We start from the raw sequence: 23,857 nt of genomic DNA, 5'->3' as shown, positions 1-23,857 counted from the left end.
CTCTAAATGATGCAACAGCCTGGGCAGTGCCACCATTTTAATCAATGCTGCTCTGCCTACCATTGACAGCGGCAAGTCTTTCCAAAACTCCATGCTCTTCTCGAGGCCCTCCCATACTCTCTGCGTGTTCCGTGCATGTGTGTCTGTAATGGCATGGCATATTTCCAATACCAAGTAAATGAACATCTGAGGTGTCCATTGTATGCCCAGATCTGGAAGCTGGTGCGCATCCAGAATCTGCATGGCCCACAGTGGGAATAAGATGGATTTATCCCTGCTAACCTTAATCCCTGAAAGCTCTGCATATCTATCCAACACTTCTATAACATAAGGTAAGTTGCCCCTTGATCTACTGAGATACAGCAGCATGTCGTCCGCATAGAGCAATATGACATGCCTCGCCCCTTTCAGAGATATGCCGGTGTCCCTATATTCCCAGCGCAAATATACTGCCAATTGTTCTAGAGCGAAAATGAACGAGATGGGGGACAGGGGACCGCCCTGCCTTTTACCGTTCCTGAGCTTGCAGCTCTCAGAGATGGTCTTCCCTGTTTTTACTCTTGCTCTTGGTACCGTGTATATCACTTTAATCCATCTCGGAAAGGTCGGTCTGTCACCGAAGCGTCTCAGCATGGCATGCAATCAATCCCACTCAACAGAGTCAAATGCCTTGACCGCATCTAGGGAGGCCATTGCACATTCCTCCTGTATGCCGGTCGTGCAATCTATTACAAGCTGCAGTCTCTGCAAGTTCCAGCTAGTATTTCTGCCTAGGACATATCCTGTCTGGTCTGTGTGTACCATCCCACCAATCACTTTTTTAAATTGCTGCAACAGGATCTTGCAATCAGTGTTTATCATGGAGAGGGGTCTGCATGATCGGCATTCCAAAGGGGGCTTCCCCGTCTTTAAAATGGTTACTATTGTAGATTCTCTGAGGCTCTGTGGTAGTCTCCCATCTTCATATGCCTCCCCATACATGTCCATTAACTTGGGGGCCAGTGTACCCGCATATTCCCTATAGAATTCCCCAGGTAACCCATCTGCCCCTGGGATTTTCCCAATGGCAGCGCTTTTATGATCTCCTGGATCTCATCAGCTGTCATTGGCGCGTCTAGCAGCCCCACCTGTTCCAGTGTCAGGGTAGGTAGTGGTAAGTCCAGAAAGGCCTCTTCCACCTCCGTGCGGCCTGTGTTTCACCCCTTCCCATATAAGGACTCATAAAATCTCTCCTGTGCTATCCCTAACTGCGCAAATCATTTCTCTCTTTTCACCTTTGAAGCATAGCCACTCTAGCAGCCTTCCCAACTTGTCCCCTTCACCATGTAACATTTCTGTCTATTGTGCATAGTCAAACTTGCCCAGCCTCTCCCACTGAGCCATGCATTTCTGATTAAGTTCCACCAAGGTTCCCTCTTCCATATTCCCCATCGCTTGCTTGCGTTCTGCCTCAGCTATTCTACCCTCTTGTTTGTCTGTGCTCCCTCCTCCAGACATCTTCTAGCTCTAAGTGGCCTATCTGTTTCAGCAGGGATTTTGCCGGGGGGCTCGGGGAGGGGGGAATCTTTGCATATTTCCCATCCAATCTATCTAATGTCGCATTTATTGTACAATTGAAATCCCTCCCCCCATATCCACATTGCACTACGATATGTTTTCAGTCGGGATGACAGGGAGTCAAAAAAGGCACCCGCATTATGATTAGGTGTATATGTGCAAACCACACACACCTCCTAGTTCCCCAAGAAGCCGTACACCAAGACCATTCTGCCCTCATCAGCTTTCCTCGTCTCCAAGATTTTAAGAGGAACCATGGGTGCCACCCACACCACCACCCCCCCTAGCGTGCGCAGAATATGGGGAACCCACCAGTGTTTCTCCCCATTTCTTGTCCAGTGTGCGTTGTCTGTCCTTTTTGAGGTGCTTTTCCTGCAGCAGCGTGATACCCACTTTCTTCCTCCTCAGGTATGTGCGCACCCTCAGCCGTTTAATATAACCGTTTAATCCCTGCACGTTCCAAGTCATTCTCTTAATCCCAGTTGCCATGTTCACTAGCAATTCCTCCCTCTCGTCCCGTGGACCGCCCATCCTCCTTTCCTTCTCCTCAATTGTACATACCCTCCCCTCCTGTGTACACAATAGAAAAGAGACAAAGCATTGTCTCTTCCCATGTTTGCTTCAGAGTTTGTCCCTTGAAGTTGATACCGGTCTCCTATCCCCCTCCCCGAAAACATAACCTCAAATGTAACAATAGCATATGCTTTCCTTGCTTCTACCAAATTGGCCCAACAATACTTAGAACGTTCACGCCCAACTGCTTCTCGCATCCCCGCTCGCCAGTGGTCAACGTGCAGGGCGAGTGCCCAGAACCGACACTCTCAGAAAAAAAGGAATAGAAACCTGTTTGTGTGGGTGCGGGCTCTGCCAGCTGTCCTGAGAGGGCTGTTCTCTCTTCCAGTTTCCTCCTTCAGTAAGGCTTCCCGCTTCAACTCATGGATCTCCGTACTCCTTGCTATGTTTCAGTTACAGCATTTTCCCATGTTGTTGCTCCCCTTCAACGTGCTCATCTTTCCTGGAAGGGCGCTATGCCTTTACTATTCATCCAGTCCTGCGCCTCTGTTGTAGATTAAAAAAACCAAGAGTTCCCCTCATGTACCACTCGCAATTTGGCTGGATAAATGAGCATATATTTAAAGTTGGAGCGGCGCAACCGTTCTTTGACAGGGCCAAACTGTGCTCTGCTTCGTTGTACTTCCAGGGTGTAATCCGGGTACATGGCCAGCTTCGCGGATGCTCTTTGTATAACCCTGCCGCCTCTAGAGAATGCCAATATGTGTACCCTGTCTTTAAAGTTCAAGATTTTTGCAATTATAGGTCTGTGTGGCGCGCCTGGCGGGGGTCTCTTCGCAAGGTATCTGTGCACTCGTTCTACTGTGAACCCATGCGTCAGTGTTTCCGCTCCTATCTCTTGCATCAGCAGGTTCTCCACATATTCTGTCGCGTTGCGCCCTTCCTCTCCCTCCGGCAGGCTGATAATTCAGATGTTATTCCTCCTTGCCCGCACTTCTGCATCTTCAACTCGCTGCTCCAGCAGTTTGTCTGTCTGTTAACTGTGCCTCATTCTGCATATTATTTCCTATGTTTGCAGTGTTCTCTTACATGTGTGTCTCCGCTGTGTTAAGCATGTCCGCTATGGAGCGCACATCTTGTTGTAGCAAGCCCATGTCCACAATCATTGCATCAATGTTGTTTTCTAGCGAGGCTTTTACGCATGCGATGGCTGCCAGTATTGCTCCCTCTTCCTGCCGTGGTCTTTGTGCGCTGTTCTGTTCCTGCGATGGCCCAGCTTTCGCTGGGTCTGAGAAATGACCCTCCTTTCTTGCAAAGTCCTCCATCATCAGTTATTTGATCTTCCCTCTGTTTTGCTTCTCCGACGTGTGCTACCTGCTGTGCCGCCCTCCGCGCCACCTTTGTCTCCTCATAGCACAGTCTCAAACGATTATGTCTCTGTGCGCCCGTCAGCCACTGCGTGTGGCCAACACCACCCTGGGCCCCCACATCGGTCCAGACAAGAGGGCTAAAGCAAGTGACCCCAGGCAGTAGGGACCACTGTTTTGCCATTCCCTGCTCTAGCACTGTGCTACTCGCCCCAATGGCCTCTGTGCACCTTCGTTGCGCCCCCAGTCCAGGCAGAGGAGCAAAGCGCATGTCCCCCAGGCAGCAGGGACCTCTATTTTACCTTTCCTTCCTTTGGCACTGCTCAACCACCTTCGTGCAGCCCCTGTGGTCTCTGTGGGCTCTCAGTCCAGGCGAGAGTGCAAAGTGTGTGTCCTCAGGCAGCAGGTCCTCTAGTGTTCTAGTGCAACCTTCCTGGGATCCTTCCCCTTCAATTCATGGCACATGTTGTCAGGCCCAACTCACCCCACCCCAGCTCACTCCCCATGCGTTGGGAGCAAGCCACCAGGGGCCACTTTTAGTACTTGGTGAGGGGGGGGTGGCTGGGAGGAGGGATGCGTGATTTCGCAGCGCTTATATATATCGACAGGCCCACTCACCGTCCTATGCCGGCTACAGGTCCTCCTTTCCCCAAGGTCGACTAATCTGGGCTAGAAGGCAGGTGCATCTGGGGATCGCCTTCCTCGCCGCTGTCCCTCATCCGCCTCTGGCAACGCTACTCAGCTGTCCCTGCTTCTTTCCCTTCGGAAGGCAATATCCTGGCTGTGTCACAGCGCTCTGCCTTCCCGCTGTACCTCTAACCATGAGACGCATCTGCAAATCTGGGACAGGTCATGGGTGTCCCAAACAGGCTTACCAGATGCCTGTGTCGACAGCGCCTCGGGTGCTCGGGCCTCTGTCACGCGCGCCAACCACTATCATCTCCAGGCGGCCGCCATTGCCTCCTACGATGTCCCCTTGCTGGCTCCCGTTTGCAGCAGGGTGGCTGTTTCTGGAGCCCCGGCTTCAATACTGTACTGCCTGTGGCTTCTCCAGCCGTCCGCTCAGGTTTTCAGCAAATATTGAGCGCTTTCACCACTGTTTTAGAGGATCTTTGGAAGGATCCTGTGGGAGCCTCCTAAAGAAAAGTCCTCACAGCATTGTGGTTAGCTCTGCCCCCATGCCCAAGCCTTATTTATTCAACTGCGCAATAACACCCTTAAGGTGGCAGATTTTACAGCAAGATGGTCAAATGGCAGATGCACAATGTAAAGCGTGTGGGAACCTGGAAAATGTTATTTTGTCCAGGGTATACCAGACTGAGGAAATATTACTTGCTGCCACTCTTCCGCCTGAGGGATATTAGATCGACTGAATCAGCAGTTACATTCTGTAAAAGTACTGCAGATGTAAATTCAGGTTGTTTTGTTTTTAAGTATCTCCACAGAGCAAAAATGCAAAGTTAAAGCTTGTTTAGAAATCATGTTATCACTAATGAATTATAATACGGGTAAATAGACACCTGAATGCTTCGAAGCTTACAATTCAAGCCATGACCCCAAATTACAAAATTTCAAATCTGTACAAATTATTAGACAGGAGCAATCCCACAGAATATCTACCATATAAGCTCAAATGGGAACAAGACCTGGGGGTGGAAATAGATGATGATACATTGTATCATACATGGGCGCATATGTGTAAGTCGCCCAGGTGTGCTACGGAAAGGGAAAGTGTTTACAAACTGTGTTACAGATGGTACATAACACCACAGATTTCACAAAATGAATATGTGGCTAGTTGCTCGAGGGGTTGTTCTAAAGTGGGTTCCCTGTAACACATGCTATGGTCCTGTGGTAAGGTAAAGTACTTTTGGAATAAGGTGTTGTCTCAGATTAAGGAGATCACTGGTCTGCAGGTCCCAATGGATCCTTTGGTTGTTCTCTTGGGTGACATAGGGGAGGGAATACTGTTGTGTGTCGGTCTAGTGTTTTCTCTGACGTGAGCGTCATGACTGTATCATGACGCTCACTTAATAAAAGGGGCTCTGCTGGCACGCAGAGGGCAGTGCAGCAGAGGCCCAGGAAGCGGCAAGTAATGTGTGCGTGTGGTTATTGTTTGTGGGCCCTGCCACGTGTCCGTGGCCAAGGCCGTCCGCCTTGGCCCAGGTGCCACCCCCCCACAGTCGACCTAAGCTGGGTGCCCCCAGCTGGATTGACAGTAGCCAGTGATTTGGCCCGTGCAGGGTGATCCCTGCATCCCACACACTGCGTGTGCACGGTGTCCTGATCTAGTGTCGGCGTTCCGACACTATCCGCGGCCCGCCAAGGTGACCTGGAGCGGGCCCTCCACAAATACTACCACTGTCGGGTCCGATGGCCACCCTAATTGGGTCTCTGTCAGTGGTGGCTAAAATAACAATTGCCCATAACTGGAAGTATCTGGAAGGGCTGGTGCCCCATATGTGGTGAGCTAATTTGTGACATCCTGGGTGTGCAGCTAGGTGGGTCATCGAGAAAGATGGCTTCCTGAGAGCCTCTGGCAATGTGAAGGCGAACAAAGCAACGTACCCCATCCCCCAGTGGCCCAACTTGATGCCTAAGACGTGGGCAGGCTGAAGGAGCAGCAGAGGAGCCCACAGCCGTTCCCCTGATGTTCGGAGGTGCCTGCAAGCAGATGATCGGGCACCCTGGAATACGGGCCCGGGAGCTCTCAAGATCGCTGTGGCCGGCATGAATGTTGCAGCCTGGCAGGCTGGGAGGGATCAGAGTAGCTTGGCGAGCCAGATGGAGTGTGGGTCCTCCTAACGTTGCTGAAATAAATATTGCAGATGTTGTGGCAGGTTCTGGTGGGCTCTGACACCGGCCGGCTTCACCACGTGAATCCATTTTCATGAAGCGGAGTGCTCAGGACAGAGCGACAGGAAAGAAAGTGTGTGGCTGGGCCTTTCAAAAGTGCAGCACGGGGAACTAGGTGCTGCTGATGGCAGGAGGCGGGTGACAGAGCCTAGGGAGACTGACATCATAGGGCGTTTGGCTTGCCCTGCTTAAGTGAGCCCAAGTTCACCCGGGTGAGCTTGCTTCTGCCAAGGAGTAGGGGACTGCTGGGGAGCTGCTGTACCTGACACCGCTGCTGGCAGTGGGGATCTGGGACAAAACATCTGACAGCAGTACATCTATGGCCTTCAATCCCTTTAAGAGCAAAACATTGTCAACCCTTCCCATTTCTCCTAAGTGCACTACATAGGCTAACTGCAGAGCACTTGTGGCACAGCTACTCATGGCTAAGGCATGGTGTGAACCCCAGTGGGGTGTCCTGGAATGTGAACCTTGGAAGAGCGCAACATGTGGATTAGAACATAGCGCATGAAGATTTTGTAAGTTCCCATACTTGCACTTGGCTCCTGGCTGCACCATTGCGAATACTTCCAAGTTGGGGAAACAGAGCGATATCTCCACAATGATGCAACCAGCTGACAAAAGTAAACGCAGTGAGGTGGTGACAGTTCAAGTTCATACCGTGGACCCACTTCCGGCTCTACTCACTCGATTGTCCACCAAGACGGATTTACAGGAACGGTTGGTGGAAATCATGAAGGAAAATCATAAAAGCACAGGACTTTGCCATAAGATCCAGGCGCTGGATAAGAGAGTGTCGAAGACGGAGCAGAGAGTCTTTTAGGTGGAAGATACGCTATGTGAGCAGTAGTATGAGGTGGGGGAATGCTACACTAAAACAGAAGATTTGGAGGAGCGTTTTAAGCCTTGGAGGATAAACAAGATGATGGTGAAAATCAATCCCGCAGGAACAACATTTGCATACGTGGTATCTCTTCAGCTGTGTGGGGATGATGAACTTCTGGACTTTGTGGCAGGCCTCTTCCGTTCGATCTTGGACCTTCCTTACAACTCGCCCATTGAACTCAATAGGACTCATCTTCCGTTCCATCTTGGACCTTACTAATAACTCGCCCATTGAACTGGATAGGACTCATCGGACAAGGGCCCAGTCTTCCCTGACCAAAGATGTGTTGTCCTGAAGGAGCTGAAGGAGCACATAATACTTGAAACAGGGGGGAAGGCGTCCTGCCACTTCCTTTTAGGGCTCTTTACCTATGTGTTTTGGTAAAGGCTAAATTGTTTCGCATGCTAAATATGGCAGTGGCTTTTCTATTTAGCTAACTGTCATAGGTATTCTAAAAGACGTGCAAAAAAAGCCCTTAGAGAGTGCATTGTAGCATTTTTTATTTTGCTAGTGCTAGTGGGTGCACAACATATTTTATGCATTTACATTTTTCAAGAAATTTTGATATTTCATAATATGCATCTTACATCAAAATACATTCATCTTATTTTGGAAATGCATTAGAAAAAAGAAGGTGACAAACATAGTTGTAACAAAAGTTTAACAAATACAAAAAGTGTAACATATAGTGAACAGAACCACCATTAATAATGTTTTTTTGTCTTGAATGGATAATATGTGCAAGACAGCATGGTGTCTGTGAGTTCTTGAAGAGACAGGGACCTAGTCGTTGGTCAACGTCAGGAATCAGATCGAGTAATGGAACTGGATTGTGGAAATGAAGCCCTCAAAGTTATGCAGTCCCGTGACGTTTCGGCAGTGAGCCTTCCTCATGGGCCTCGACTTGGTCTCCCCTGTGTGTAACAAAAGGGAAAGAATAAAAAATTTAAGAATGAAAAATGTATTTAAGTAAAAAATGGGGGGCATACTTGCTGTAGAGCTCATCTAAAGAGAGGAATGAGTCTAGTGCTAGTCTGACCTGCATGCATTTAAAAACTAATTGGGACCAACTGAGAGTACAACAGTGGAGTTGTCCTGTGGCTTGCTGGCACTTAATTACTGACCTGGACGGAAGTCCGGGGTTTAAATTAACTTCCCGTTGTTGAAGACGGGGAGTTCTGTAGAACTGTTGAAAAGCGGGTCTCAACAGGGAGAGAGCTGCATGTAGTTGGTGAATCTACTGGAAATGCTGGATGGTAAAAGTGGAAATAGAGAGAGAAGACAACAATATATGTCTCAGTGATGTTATGGTTTAAATAAAAAATAGAAAGCTAATATTAGTCCTAGACACGGGACCATGAAGTACCTGTGGCACAATGGTGTCCAGCCTATGGAGAATGCTGGGCTGTGTGCAGCAGGGAAACATTCCCTTGTTCGAGGTGCCTGGTCGGTAGCGTGCAGGCAGGGAAACATGGTCTTGCTACTGGTCTCAGGGGGCTGGAATATGCGCTGGGCCGTCCCTTGGTACAGCTGTGGACCCCTAGATAGAAATAAGCCAGGGAAGGGTTAGATCAAGCACACAAAGTGCTCTGCAAAAACACATAGGGCTTGGTGTGCAAATGCACACTGACCCGTCTTCTGTGAATTGGAGCTAAGGTTGGGGACGTGGGGCCAGGAACGCGGGGTAGGAGTCTGCCGTTCCCAGTCTCCACGTGGCTATCCCACCGAGGATCTCTTACCTGTGGGTGCTTAGAGACGGGTTTCCACTCGTATCCAGGAGCTGCGCGGCTGCTACGGTTCGTGCAGCTTCAGTGGATAAAACCGAGCTGTGTCTCGAATTTTGAAGTGCGCTTGCGCGGGTGACAACTGTCTGAGTCCCTGCGCATGCGCACTAGTACAGTGCCCGCGGGTTGTCATGGCACCCGTTTGTGTTGTTGGGGCTGTGTGGATTCGTGTTGAGGGAATCGATCACTGGCGGCCATGGCCTGCCTGGGTTGCTGCTAACCCGACTTGGAAAGGAGAATCGCGTGTAAGTGCAAGGGCTTATACAGAAGTGTAAAGACATTATTTATGCACCCCGTTACACGTGGTTCTAAGTGGGTCAATTGTAATAGCGTTGGTAGGGTGGATGCCTCCTGTGGTGTGTTTATTCACAATCAAGATGTTGCTTGCGAGTATTTGACACGAGAGGGGTGGAGTGAACTCTCATGAATGGGCATATATGTACGGAGAGATGTACAAGTAGGAGAAACCAAACAAACCAATTAGATGAAACAAATTTGAAAGTACTGATTTGGAAAAGACAAAGTTACAACAAGAGTGAACATTCTTAGTATTGAGAATACAGCATTGGGGGCTGACACTTGATTTTAGAAAGGACAAAAACACAATAAGAATGAACAGTGTTGGTATTGAGAATACAGCATTGAGAGCTGACACTTATTTTGTCATTACACAACAACAACAACACATTTGCATACACAATCTTTTGTTTGCATTGTAGCGTCATGTGGGTATTTGTGGGGGAGTGAAGTAGTGAAGGTTCCCAAGGTGATTCTGTTACAAATTGGTGGCAAGCTGTAGCTTGAGAGTGTTAGCAAATTTGGTAACATAGATGGCTCCTAGCTTAGCAGCAGTCCCGCAAGGGGCAATCCTATTGGTTTGGAAATGCTGGTGTAATCGTGTGTAAACGAGGCCAGGTGGTGAAGGAGGGGTTGGCCCTGCTCATCCATAGATGGTTGGCATGGCCTCGTTGAGGCCCTTCGTTATGGCTTTGAGTTTGAAGATCCACCATGATTCCTTATGGTTTAGGGCATTACATGCGTTGGTGGTGTTGACTACTGTATCAGCCACCCACCAAAGTATGTCATCTGCACTGTGTTGGTATTCCATTTAGTGTGAAACTAACGGTGCTGAGTGGACTCGGCATCGGATCCTGGAGCGATGTCCGCCAATCCTCTTGCTGACTTGCCTCTGAGTTTGGCCGACATATCTGAGCCCGCAAGGGCATTCGATGATATATATCACATTAGTGGTTTTGCAATTTGAAAAATGTTTAATTATCCACTCCTTTCCTTCTGTTTGAAATTATGTTGTTTTTCTCGAGAACCTACAAACATTGCATGTGCCACATGGGTGGTGGCCCACTATTTCCCTCATATTCCAAAGTCTGGTCCTTTGAGATTTTTTGTTGAGCCTGGCATGGGTTAATATGTCCTTCAGATTCTTGCCTCTCTTAAGAGCCATTCTCGGGGTTGGTTCATTCGGAAGGCTCAGTTGTACCAATGGCCGAAATTTCTTGATGATGGTCTTGAGTTTGGTCGTATTGGGGCCAAAGGTAGTTACACAGGTCATCAGTTGTTCACTCTCTGTGTTGCGTGCTTTTGGGGTGAGTAGAGTCTCACGGGGAGTGTATTGTGCATGCTTGGTAGTATTCCGAATTAATTTTTTGGGGTATCCTCTACTGAGAAGTTTATGTTTCAAAATGCTGGCGTGTTCTTTGTACTGTTCCAGTTCCGTGCAATTACGCCTGAGCTGTAGAAATTGGCCAAATGGTAAGTTATTTCTAAGGTTCCTGGGGTGGTTGCTTCTGTAGTGCAACAGAGTATTTCTATCTGTTTCTTTCCTGTATAGGGAACAGAACAGTTTTTCTTCTTTGACACTGATTTCCAAGTCTAGGAAATTAATAGTCTGATTGCTTTTGCAGAGTGTGAATTTGATATCCTCCGTTCGTTGGTTCAACCAGTGTAGAAAATTCTCCACTGGGGTGTCGATGTCTTGCCATATAAAGATGATATCATCGTTAAAGCGATACCAATGCACAATCTTGTCTCTGAATGGATTATGTAGGCTAAGAATATGTTGTTGTTCGTATTCTGACATGAAGATCACGGCCAGGCTGGGGGTGAAAGCTGCTCCCATCGCGGTGCCACTGACCTGCAGATAGAAGTTCTCATCAAATGAGAAGAAGTTGTTTGTTAGGGCCAGTTCTAACAGTTCCACTATAAAGTTAACTGGGACTCGGCTTTGTCTCATATGATGTATGAGGTGATGGTGGATGCATACTAAGGCTGCATCTTGAGGGATACTCGTGTAGAGGCTGGCGATGTCCATGGTTACCAGGTGGTCCCTTGTTGGATTGAATGTCAGATCTTCAAAGATGGCGATTGTGGCCATGGTATCCCTTAGATAAGTTGGGGTTTCCTGGCTCAAGGGTTTCAAAAAATGATCTACAAATTTGCATAATGGTTCAAGAATGGACCCACAACCCGATACAATGGGTCTGCCTGGGGGGTTTTGTTGGTTTTTATGTATTTTTGGTAGGGCATAAAATGCCGGGGTTCTGCACTCCTTTTCTGAAATCCATCCTCGTTCAAAGCAAGTTTTGTGGCTTCTTGTATCTTGATCTTAATTTCCTTAGTAGCGTCTTTTCTAAGTTTTTTGTAGTTGGTGGTAACATCCAGAAGGTTATTGACCATGTCCTTGTATTGGGAAAGGCTCTGCACTACTATTCCCCCTCCTTTGTCAGCCATTTTAATGACAATTTAGTTGTTGGAGGCGAGTTGCTTGAGGGCTTTGTGTTCATCCTTAGATAGATTTGGTCTTGTTTTTGTGGTTAAATCCTGTAGTTTGGAAATCTCTTTTCTGACACATTTTTCAAAAGTTATAATGTGGGGCGCAACCTCATTTTCTCTCGGATTGAAGTTAGAGGGCACTCTTAGACCCGAATCTTCGTCTTGTTCCATCGGTTCTCTGTCTTGGAAGAATACTTTTCGTCTTATGGTTCTAAAGAAAGTTGAAACTTCTTGATCTAGTTGGAACCAGTTTGGTCTAGTCGACGGAACAAACGAGCGTCCTTTTGGTTAGGACCTGTGTTTCAGCTTGGGATAGTGCGGTCCCTGAAAGGTTAAAGATGGATATATCTACTGGGGTCTCCGTTTGTTGTGGCGCCCTCTGGGTGGTTGACTCCATTGTTGGTAGTTGAAAGGGTAGTAGGGCATGGGCATTGGCGGCGGCGGGCCCCAGTATCGGCCTCTGGGGCCCCCTCTCCCTAAAAAAGGGACCTGGGGAGGTGGTGGTTGAAAGTATCCTCCTTGTTGGCATCTACCTGTTGCTTGCGATTGATCATCCGATGAACCCGAGCTTGAGGTGTCCGAGAACAAAACCCATTTTCTGCCACCTCTCCTGGGTCCGGTTTGGTTGGCAGCTCTTTTTTTTTTCTTTTCTGTCTTTATAGTCTGCTGATAAGTAGGGGTAGATGTTTTCTATTTTAAAATTTTGAATGTCCTTGGCCAGTTTCTTATGCTTTTTTTCTAGTGTCAGAGCCATAAATTGATTAAAGGTGGTGTTGATTTCTTTCAATTTATCTTGTGCGTTTTGTAGGTCTGTATTGTTAAGGAATTTTTCTTCTTCTGTCTCCAATTCCAGTTTGATCTAAGCATGTATCCTTTTGGCCGTGGTTATGGTTAACACCATAAGATCTCGTGAGCTTTTAGTAGATATCTGGCTGAAGCCAAGCATATATTCCTGGTCTTCCAAAAATAGCGCTGGTTCATTATGAACAATAAGCCCTAATGGCACCATATTAACCTTTAGGTATTTCCTAAGAAAATGTCCATGGACTTCTGTTCGAAAGCATTTCTTTCTTAGTTTCAGCAAGTCGTCCCCTGATGCTGCCGAGGCGATGTGTTGTTGGGCACCATTGAGGTTAAACAAAGTGGGTCTTTGAATGATATCAGAAGTTTCTTCTTCCGAAAAGCTTAGGATTTGTTCCATTGTAGAGATGGAGTGTCCAGGGTAGCAAGTAAGTGTGAAGCAAGCTTTGGTCAAAGAGTTAGAGAGGATTAGAAAACCAATTCAGGATTACTGGTTTAGAGAACCCTAGTATAGCAGTTGCGATATCTTAGACTTATATAACTGGAGGGTAAGCTCATGAACAAGTGGAAGGACTTGGGAGCTGATAATACTTGAAACAAGGGGGAAGGCGTCCTGCCACTTCCTTTTAGGGCTCTTTACCTATGTGTTTTGGTAAAGGCTAAATTGTTTTGCATGCTAAATATGGCAGTGGCTTTTCTATTTAGCTAACTGTCATAGGTATTCTAAAAGACGAGCAAAAAAAGCCCTTAGAGAGTGCATTGTAGCATTTTTTATTTTGCTAGTGCTAGTGAGTGCACAACATATTTTATGCATTTAAATTTTTCAAGAAATTTTGATATTTCATAATATGCATCTTAGATCAAAATACATTCATCTTATTTTGGAAATGCATTAGAAAAAAGAAGGTGACAAACATAGTTGTAACAAAAGTTTAACAAATACAAAAAGTCTAACAAATATAGTGAACAGAACCACAATTAATAATGTTTTTTTTGTCTTGAATGGATAATATGTGCAAGACAGCATGGTGTCTGTGAGCTCTTGAAGAGACAGGGACCTAGTCGTTGGTCAACGTCAGGAATCAGATCGAGTAATGGAACGGGATTGTGGAAATGAAGCCCTCAAAGTTTTTTAGTCCCGTGACGTTTCGGCAGTGAGCGTTTCTCATGGGCCTTGACTTGGTCTCCCCTGTGTGTAACAAAAGGGAAAGAATAAAAAATGTAAGAATAAGAAATGTATTTAAGTAAAAAATGGGGGGCATACTTGCTGTAGAGCTCATCTAAAGAGAGGAATGAGTCTAGTGCTAGTGTGACCTGCATGCATTTAAAAACTAATTGGGACCAACTGAGAGTACAACAGTGGAGTTGTCCTGTGGCTTGCTGGCACTTAATTACTGACCTGGACGGAAGTCCGGGGTTTAAATTAACTTCCCGTTGTTGAAGACGGGGAGTTCTGTAGAACTGTTGAAAAGCGGGTCTCAACAGGGAGAGAGCTGCATGTAGTTGGTGAATCTACTGGAAATGCTGGATGGTAAAAGTGGAAATAGAGAGAGAAGACAACAATATATGTCTCAGTGATGTTATGGTTTAAATAAAAAATAGAAAGCTAATATTAGTCCTAGACACGGGACCATGAAGTACCTGTGGCACAATGGTGTCCAGCCTATAGAGAGTGCAGGGCTGTGTGCAGCAGGGAAACATTCCCTTGTTCGAGGTGCCTGGTCGGTAGCGTGCAGGCAGGGAAACACGGTTGTGCTACTGGTCTCAGGGGGCTGGAATATGCGCTGGGCCGTCCCTTGGTACAGCTGTGGACCCCTAGATAGAAATAAGCCAGGGAAGGGTTAGATCAAGCACACAAAGTGCTCTGCAAAAACACATAGGGCTTGGTGTGCAAATGCACACTGACCCGTCTTCTGTGAATTGGAGCTAAGGTTGGGGACGTGGGGCCAGGAAATCGGGGTAGGAGTCTGCCGTTCCCAGTCTCCACGTGGCTATCCCACCGAGGATCTCTTACCTGTGGGTGCTTAGAGACGGGTTTCCACTCGTATCCAGGAGCTGCGCGGCTGCTACGGTTCATGCAGCTTCAGTGGATAAAACCCAGCTGTGTCTCGAATTTTGAAGTGTGCTTGCACGGGTGACAACTGTCTGAGTCCCTGCGCATGCGCACTAGTACAGTGCCCGCGGGTTGTCATGGCAACCGTTTGTGTTGTTGGGGCTGTGTGGATTTGTGTTGAGGGAATCGATCACTGGCGGCCATGGCCTACCTGGGTTGCTGCTAACCCGACTTGGAAAGGAGAATCGCGTGTAAGTGCGAGGGCTTATACAGAAGTGTAAAGGTGTAAAGACATTATTCATGCACCCCGTTACTCGTGGTTCTAAGTGGGTCAATTGTAATAGCGTTGGTAGGGTGGATGCCTCCTGTGGTGTGTTTATTCGCAATCAAGATGTTGCTTGCGAGTATTTGACACGAGAGGGGTGGAGTGAACTCTCGTGAATGGGTATATATGTACGGAGAGATGGACAAGTAGGAGAAACCAAACAAACCAATTAGATGAAACAAATTTGAAAGTACTGATTTGGAAAAGACAACGTTACAACAAGAGTGAACATTCTTAGTATTGAGAATACAGCATTGGGGGCTGACACTTGATTTTAGAAAGGACAAAAACACAACAACAATGAACAGTGTTGGTATTGAGAATACAGCATTGAGAGCTGACACTCATATTGTCATTACACAACAACAACACATTTACATAAACAATCTTTTGTTTGCATTGTAGCGTCATGTGGGTATTTGTGGGGGAGTGAAGTAGTGAAGGATCCCAAGGTGATTCTGTTAAAAATTGGTGGCAAGCTGTAGCTTGTGGGTGTTAGCAAATTTGGTAACATAGATGGCTCCTAGCTTAGCAGCAGTGCCGCAAGGGGCAATCCTATTGGTTTGGAAATGCTGGTATAATTGTGTGTAAACGAGGCCAGGTGGTGAAGGAGGGGTTGGCCCTGCTCATCCATAGATGGTTGGCATGGCCTCGTTGAGGCCCTCCGTTATGGCTTTGAGTTTGAAGATCCACCATGATTCCTTATGGTTTAGGGCATTATATGCGTTGGTGGTGTTGACTACTGTATCAGCCACCCACCAAAGTATGTCATCTGCACTGTGTTAGTATTCCATGTCGTGTGAAACTAATGGTGCTGAATGGACTCGGCATCGGATCCTGGAGCGATGTTTGCCAATTCTCTTGCTGACTTGCCTCTGAGTTTGGCCGACATATCTGAGCCCGCAAGGGCATTCGATGATATATATCACATTAGTGGTTTTGCAATTTGAAAAATGTTTAATTACCCACTCCTTTCCTTCTGTTTGAAATTATGTTGTTTTTCTCGTGAACCTACAAACATTGCATGTGCCAAATGGGTGGTGGCCCACTATTTCCCTCCTATTCCAAAGTCTGGTCCTTTGAGATTTTTTGTTGAGCCTGGCATGGGTTAATATGTCCTTCAGATTCTTGCCTCTCTTAGGGGCCATTCTCGGGGTTGGTTCATTCGGAAGGCTCAGTTGTACCAATGGCCAAAATTTCTTGATGATGGTCTTGAGTTTGGTCGTATTTTGGCCAAAGGTAGTTACACAGGTCATCAGTTGTTCACTCTCTGTGTTGCGTGCTTTTGGGTTGAGTAGAGCCTCACGGGGAGTGTATTGTGCACGCTTTGTAGTATTCCGAATTAATTTTTTGGGGTATCCTCTACTGAGAAGTTTATGTTTCAAAATGCTGGCGTGTTCTTTGTACTGTTCCAGTTCCGTGCAATTACGCCTCAGCCGTAGAAATTTGCTAAATGCTAAGTTATTTCTAAGGTTCTTGGGGTGGTTGCTTCTGTAGTGCAATAGAGTATTTCTATCTGTTTCTTTCCTGTATAGGAAACAGAACAGTGTTTCTTCTTTGACACTGATTTCCAAGTCTAGGAAATTAATCGTCTGGTTGCTTTTGCAGAGTGTGAATTTGATATCCTCCGTTCGTTGGTTCAACCAGTGTAGAAAATTCTCCACTGGGGTGTCGATGTCTTGCCATAGAAAGATGATATCATCGATAAAGCAATACCAATGCACAATCTTGTCTCTGAATGGATTATGTAGGCTAAGAATATGTTGTTGTTCGTATTCTGACATGAAGATCACGGCCAGGCTGTGGGCGAAAGCTGCTCCCATCGCTGTGCCACTGACCTGCAGATAGAAGTTCTCATCAAATGAGAAGAAGTTGTTTGTTAGGGCCAGTTCTAACAGTTCCACTATAAAGTTAGCTGGGACTCGGCTTTGTCTCATATGATGTACGAGGTGATGGTGGATGCATTCTAAGGCTGCATCTTGAGGGATGCTCATGTAGAGGCTGGCGATGTCCATGGTTACCAGGTGGTCCCTTGTTGGATTGAATGTCAGATCTTCAAAGATGGCGATTGTGGCCATGGTATCCCTTAGATAAGTTGGGGTTTCCTGGCTCAAGGGTTTCAAAAAATGATCTACAAATTTGCATAATGGTTCAAGAATGGGCCCACAGCCCGATACAATGGGTCTGACGGAACAAACGAGAGTCCTTTGGTTAGGACCTGTGTTTCAGCTTGGGATAGTGTGGTCCCTGAAAGGTTAAAGATGGGTATATCTAGGGGTAGATGTTTTCTATTTTAAAATTTTGAATGTCCTTGGCCAGTTTCTTATGCTTTTTATCTAGTGTCAGAGCCATAAATTGATTAAAGGTGGTGTTGATTTCTTTCAATTTATCTTGTGCGTTTTGTAGGTCTGTATTGTTAAGGAATTTTTCTTCTTCTGTCTCCAATTCCAGTTTGATCTTAGCATGTATCCTTTTGGCCGTGGTTATGGTTAAGACCATAAGATCTCGTGAGCATTTAGTAGATATCTGGCTGAAGCCAAGCATATATTCCTGGTCTTCCAAAAATAGCGCTGGTTCATTATGAACAATGAGCCCTAATGGCACCATATTAACCCTTAGGCATTCCCTAAAAAAATGTCCATGGACTTCTGTTCGAAAGCATTTCTTTTTTAGCTTCAGCAAGTCGTCCCCTGATGCTGCCGAGGCGATGTGTTGTTGCGCACCATTGAGGTTAAACAAAGTGGGTTCTTCTTCCGAAAAGCTTAGGATTTGTTCCATTGTAGAGATGGAGTGTCCAGGGTAGCAAGTAAGTGTGAAGCAAGCTTTGGTCAAAGAGTTAGAGAGGATTAGAAAACCAATTCAGGATTACTGGTTTAGAGAACCCTAGTATAGCAGTTGCTATACCTTAGACTTATATAACTGGAGGGTAAACTCATGAACAAGTGGAATGACTTGGGAGCTGATAATACTTGAAATAAGGGGGAAGGTGTCCTGCCACTTCCTTTTAGGGCTCTTTACCTATGTGTTTTCGTAAAGGCTAAATTGTTTCGCATGCTAAATATGGCAGTGGCTTTTCTATTTAGCTAACTGCCATAGGTATTCTAAAACACGAGCAAAAAAAGCCCTTAGAGAGTGCATTGTAGCATTTTTTATTTTGCTAGTACTAGTGGGTGCACAGCATATCTTATGCATTTAAATTTTTCAAGAAATTTTGATATTTCATAATATGCATTTTAGATCAAAATACATTCATCTTATTTTGGAAATGCATTAGAAAAAAGAAGGTGACAAACATAGTTGTAACAAAAGTTTAACAAATACAAAAAGTCTAACAAATATAGTGAACAGAACCACCATTAATAATGTTTTTTTGTCTTGAATGGATAATATGTGCAAGACAGCATGGTGTCTGTGAGCTCTTGAAGAGACAGGGACCTAGTCGTTGGTCTGATGGTGTTCACTTCCTGTCTTGAAAACTGGACATAATGGCTGCTGCTAGATCATCTCTCGCAATCACCTTCCGTAATATGACCCTTTCCTTGTATCAAAACTTGGCTTCTTCACTCTTCCACTCTGGTGAAACGGAGAGCGCTGCGGCCATTGCCTGAATGGCTGCTCAACAAGGAAGTGAACTGCAGATGGGGTTTCCTACAGCACTCCATTTCTCATATCAAGGGTGGTGATGGGCTGTTCGAACTCTGAAGGAAGGGGAGAGCCTGTTGGGGGGGGGGTTGCGGTGGGTGAGGAGACTGAGATTGCGGAGTGGGTCGCAGAAGTGGATGAAGGTGGGTAGGGGGAGGAAAGTGAAGGGTCCAACCCGGAAACTTGAGAAAGTTAAAAGTCAGGAGTAATGGGGATGTATGTTATCTACTTGGTTGTGTTCTCCTTGCACATATAGCATGTTAGAGGGCAGTGTTGGGTTAAATGGATTGTACTGTGTTGGGTTACGGAAGAGAAAGGGGGTGCTGTTTGAGGTCGTGTTTAGGTTCCCTCCAAGCCGGATTCCTGTACCATGTACCAGGGCGGGTGAATCTAAGAATTTGTTTGACAAATGTTTACTGGTTGTATTGGGGAGATGGGGGGCTTTGTGGGGGTTAAGCTGCAAATGGTTACTGTGGGGATGACTATGTGCATGCATAGCATGTATGCAGGCATTTGGCCCGGGAGACCTTGGGTGGGGGGAAGCTGGGTAGTTTGTGAGCCATGTCTGGAAATTAGTCGGAAGTAGAGGGGGATGATCATATTCAGCTGGGAAAGTGGAGATTAAACTCCCCAGTGAAGAGGCAGTCCGTTCTAAGAAAACCAAGCTAAATGGCTCTATTCATCGTATTCATGCAGGAAACTCACCTGCTTGTACAGGCTGAAAAGGGGCTGCGTACAAAAGCATTCCTGCAACGGTTCTTCGCTACAGGTAGGGAGAAAAAGCAGGGAGTGTACTGCTGGATAAGCAAATCCCTCTGACCAGGGTTAAGGTTTTGTGGGATCCCTACAGGAGATAAGTGTGTGTCAAAGGCCTCATCTGGGAGCGCAATGTACACTCTGATATCTCTATGTGATCCAAATGTGAGGCAGGATGATTTCTTGGAGGGCTTCCCATCACAGACGCTGGCCTTCGCTGAGGGTCACATTTTGATTAGGGGTGAATTTAATTTGGTGCCTAACCATCTGCTGGATAAATCTTTGCCTGCTTCTAGACTAGACTTTAAACATGCAACTTCCTTTGTGACGCTACTCCAGCAACTGGGGCTGGAGACAATGGGCCTCATTACGAGTCTGGCGGTAACCGCGGCGGTAAAACCGCCTGGTTGCCGCCGGACTCGTATTACACTTCCGCCTCCATGACTCCCGGAATTACCAGGGCATTACAGCCCTGGTGTGCCGGGAATTCCGGAGGTGGAATTCGGTAAATCCTCATTCCCATTGAGTCCTATAGGACTCAATGGGAATGGGGAAGTGGAAACACTGGCACCATCTTGTCATGGTGCTGGTGTTTCCACGTCCGCCTGCAGGCGGGAAGTGTTCAACCCGCCAGGTCAGACCTAGCGGGAAGATCACCATCCGCCTGCAGGTCTCGGGATCGGGCGGTCCGGAATTAACAGTGGTGGCGGGTTTACCGCCACTGTTAATTCAAGACCGCCCGACCTGTAATGAGGCCCAATGTGGCTGTTCTATGGGGATGATAGAGATTTCTCCTTCCACTCGCATGTTCATGGGGGATTCGCCATATTAGATCTACTGGTCATCCCTAGTGTGCTATATCCTTGTATACGGGGAGTGGAAATAGGTAGAAGGACGCTCTCAGATCATGCACCTGTGTCACTCACTCTGGCAATTGTGGGCAGACCGGAACGGAGTAGGCGCCAATGGAAACTGTACGACCCAGCATTGAGGTATCCGGTGCAATGTAGAGCATAGGTAAGGGTAAAACTGTGGAAACAGAGAAATTGATATGAGGCCGGGAAGCCCAAAAGGAAACACACCAACACAGGTTACAAAGGACATACAAAGCGCTTTATTTCAAAGTTACAAAGTTACCAAAGTCAATTGACATACGAATAGCTATTCGGCCCTCTGACTAACACGCGAACCTTCAACGTAAGGTTCACACTGAAAGTGGGAGAGACCGATCATCGGGATGCTTGGGTTTTTATACGTTTTGTCCTGCATTGGCTAGCCCTCTCGCAAGTTAACCATTCTTGGAACTGTGGCTAGGGTTCGTAGCCAGGTCAAACACACAATTTACATAATTTGATCAGTTCCGTTGATACAGTTACATATTTACACACAGGTTAAAGAGAGGACAAGGTCTTAGTTCGTGACCCTAACAAGTGGCCTGCGGACATATTATTTATTCACGTGTGCGGAGGTCACCATGGCCGGAGTCTTACTCAAAATGTCATTCGGCCTCCATTTTGTGATTCAGGGTGACTTCCACACTGCAAGAGTACCTAAAATGGCGGCTAGATCCAAGATGGCGGCTTACACAATACAATAAGGTCAAGACCTTGCCGCGGAACCTATGTACATAGTATTCTTTAGACAACTTGGCGTAGGCCAACATACATTCAAACAATGCGATTGGGGTCACAGTATTATATCGATTTCCACAGATCCTCCTTTTGGCCTATGCCAAGTGCTAATACATCATTTCCTAATGCTTTCGAAAATAACTGAAGGCATTATCATCCATAGGTTCCGCATCATTGTCCGAAATGTCAATAGCCATAAAGTTGTTCATAAGAACTTCTTGCAACATGAACTCTTTAGATGCTGTCTTCGGGGTGTATATCTTATGCCCTATTGCGCTCATTACCTGAGCACAACATCCCCCCATCATTCCACATATACTCGGGAGGCATTGAAAACAACAGCAAAGAACTAACAGAATCCCTAAAATACCTAAAATGACAGAAAGCACCTTCCACCCCCAAGAACGTAAAGAATCCCAAAACCAAGTACTAAGGTTCCAGTCTCCTACAGGGATATGGACTTCAGAACTGAGAGTGTGTAAATTCTGAATTGCTTTAAAAATTGTTGGCGAAGAATCTGGTACGAAAACACAACAAGCCGACCCCACTAATTTACATACTCCACCTCGTTCGGCTAAAATGACATCTAATGCCATTCGATTTTGAAGTGCTACCAATCTTATCGCCTTTTGCTCTAAGGTCATATTGTAAAGTATGTCCGTGGTCCGGTTGATCGTTTTCTCCAACACCCTCGCTAATCCCCTAATGTTTTCTGAATTTGCTATTTGTCCCCAAAAGGGCACTACTGATTTGGCTATATCCCCGAACACTTGTCCAGGGGTGTCTCCATTACTATCCCGTCGCGGGCGAGCCTTAGATACCTCTAAGGTACTGGCTATAAATACACCTGGTAACAATATCCCTAAATAACAAGTCCCCTGCCAATCCTTGGGCAACCAGGGAAAAGCTAAACTACCACAAACAAAATAAACAGGTCCCCCTACATACAAAGGCCTATTTTCCCCAGTCAAATTTACAGTATTTACACAAGGCTCGAAGTCTCCCATTGGCCTAGTGCCATTTCTTTGTACACAGAAGGGAACTGAATCAGGACTATGATTCACAGAATAAGAAGGAGGCATGGCATCCTTATTGCCTATCGGAGCCATCTTAAAAGAAACTAGATTTTGGAAAGGAAAAGATAGTTTATCAGACGGCCTAATAGAAGCGACGTTAGGTTTACTTCTATTTGCGAAAAGCGAGCATCCCAGGGGAGTCAATTCACGTTTTTCAAATTCATTCAAATTAGTCCCATCGAAGTTCCCTGAGATGCTATCATTCCATCGGCCAAAGAAGAGTGCTCTAAGAGAGGCATAGCAAGAAGTTGTTAAAGGTAAGGGATGTATATACCATCCCAGTCCCTTGTTCCCATGTTGTGGTAAGTGAGTGCAGATCCAACAATTACTCTTATTAAAAATAGCATGCGTAGCATTCATCACTATCATCAAAGTGTTATTATGATATTTCTGTCTATGCCGAGAGTCCCTAGGGGACAGAGTGTGAAGGTGTACAGAGGGAGTAAAAACAGTTGGTACGATTTTGGTCGGTAACAGAGGCTTCAAAGGATAAATTTCTTCAAAATACCAAAGTCCCACGGCAGCAGTTGCAAAAGTAACAATAATCAGAACGAGAACACAACAGTACGTTTTCGGGGCCCAGGCACATTGTTCATTGTTCGATTTGGTCACCTCCTTATCTAATAGTTCAATACGGGGAGCAGCGGTGAAGGCGGCAGGCATCATGGTCATCCCGATCGACGGCCCCAATGTTCGTTGCTGGCGGCACTTCGGCCGCGCGATTTCTTTAGTCCTTCCCAACCCTAGCCAACAGAACCCTCCTTTTTTTTTTGTTCGAAAAAAGAAAGACAACAGTACTTCAATCACTCTTTTCCTTCCAGATGCACGATACTCGTGCCGTGGTTCTATTTCCGTGGTCGAAGGTTGTACCTGATGGTACCCAAGTTTATTGAATCCAAAAGCAAAGTATCGTCGCTCCCTGAGGGGAGCGTCGTGTCGGTGGCGACGGAAGTCGCAGAGCTCGAAACAAGATTTTCCGGAAGTGATTGATCAAGAGAGTGCGGAGACAAAATGGACGGCTCCCCGAGCTCCTCAGGCTCAGAGAATTTCTCCGACGCACTCACAATGCTGCCTGCTACTTCGAGATCAGAGATTGTAGCACCAGCGAGGGGTTCTGTTTCTTCTGTAGCGTGTGGCGTCGGGTGAGGGATCTTCTTAATGTGTGTTGCATGTATCCAGTTCTTCTTTCCTGCCACCCGCACTGCCGTCCTGGTGACCAATAATACCTGGTAGGGTCCGCGCCAGCGAGGCGCAAGACAGGAAGACCTCTCGTAGGCCTTCACCAGGATCCAGCTACTGGGTAGTATATTGTGTCCTGGGCCCGTAAACCGTACAGGTAAGGCAGCATTCACCTGGTGGTAAATGAAATACAGATTTTTAGTCAATTGATTACAGTAATCTATGAGCAATACATTATCCACATCCCTCAGGGCTTTAGGTTTAGGGAGACCCCAGATATTAGCAGGCCTTCTCATTACCACCTCGAACGGAGAGAGCCCAGTTCTAGTCTGGGGTGTGGTGCGCATAGCTAACAACACAATAGGTAAAGCGTCGGGCCATTTTAGCTTAGTGTCGGCACATGTTTTTGCAAGCTTGTTTTTCAGAATACCGTTGTGTCTCTCTACCAACCCCGCACTTTGAGGGTGCCTAGCTGAATGAAAACGTTTCTCAATCCCTAGGGCAACACATATTTGCAACATTACGGCTGCGATGAAATGGGGGCCGTTGTCCGACCAAATTATCCTCGGGAGCCCAAATCGAGGGAAGTACTCTTTCACCAGGATCTTTGCGGTGGTCATAGAGGTAGCATCTTTGACAGG

This window comes from Ambystoma mexicanum, chromosome 5q (genome assembly GCF_040938575.1).
Source record: "Ambystoma mexicanum isolate Mex_15411 chromosome 5q, UKY_AmexF1_1, whole genome shotgun sequence".
Taxonomy (NCBI): domain Eukaryota; kingdom Metazoa; phylum Chordata; class Amphibia; order Caudata; family Ambystomatidae; genus Ambystoma; species Ambystoma mexicanum.
The sequence above is the reverse complement of the archived record's forward strand: the minus strand, read 5'-3'. Positions refer to the sequence as shown.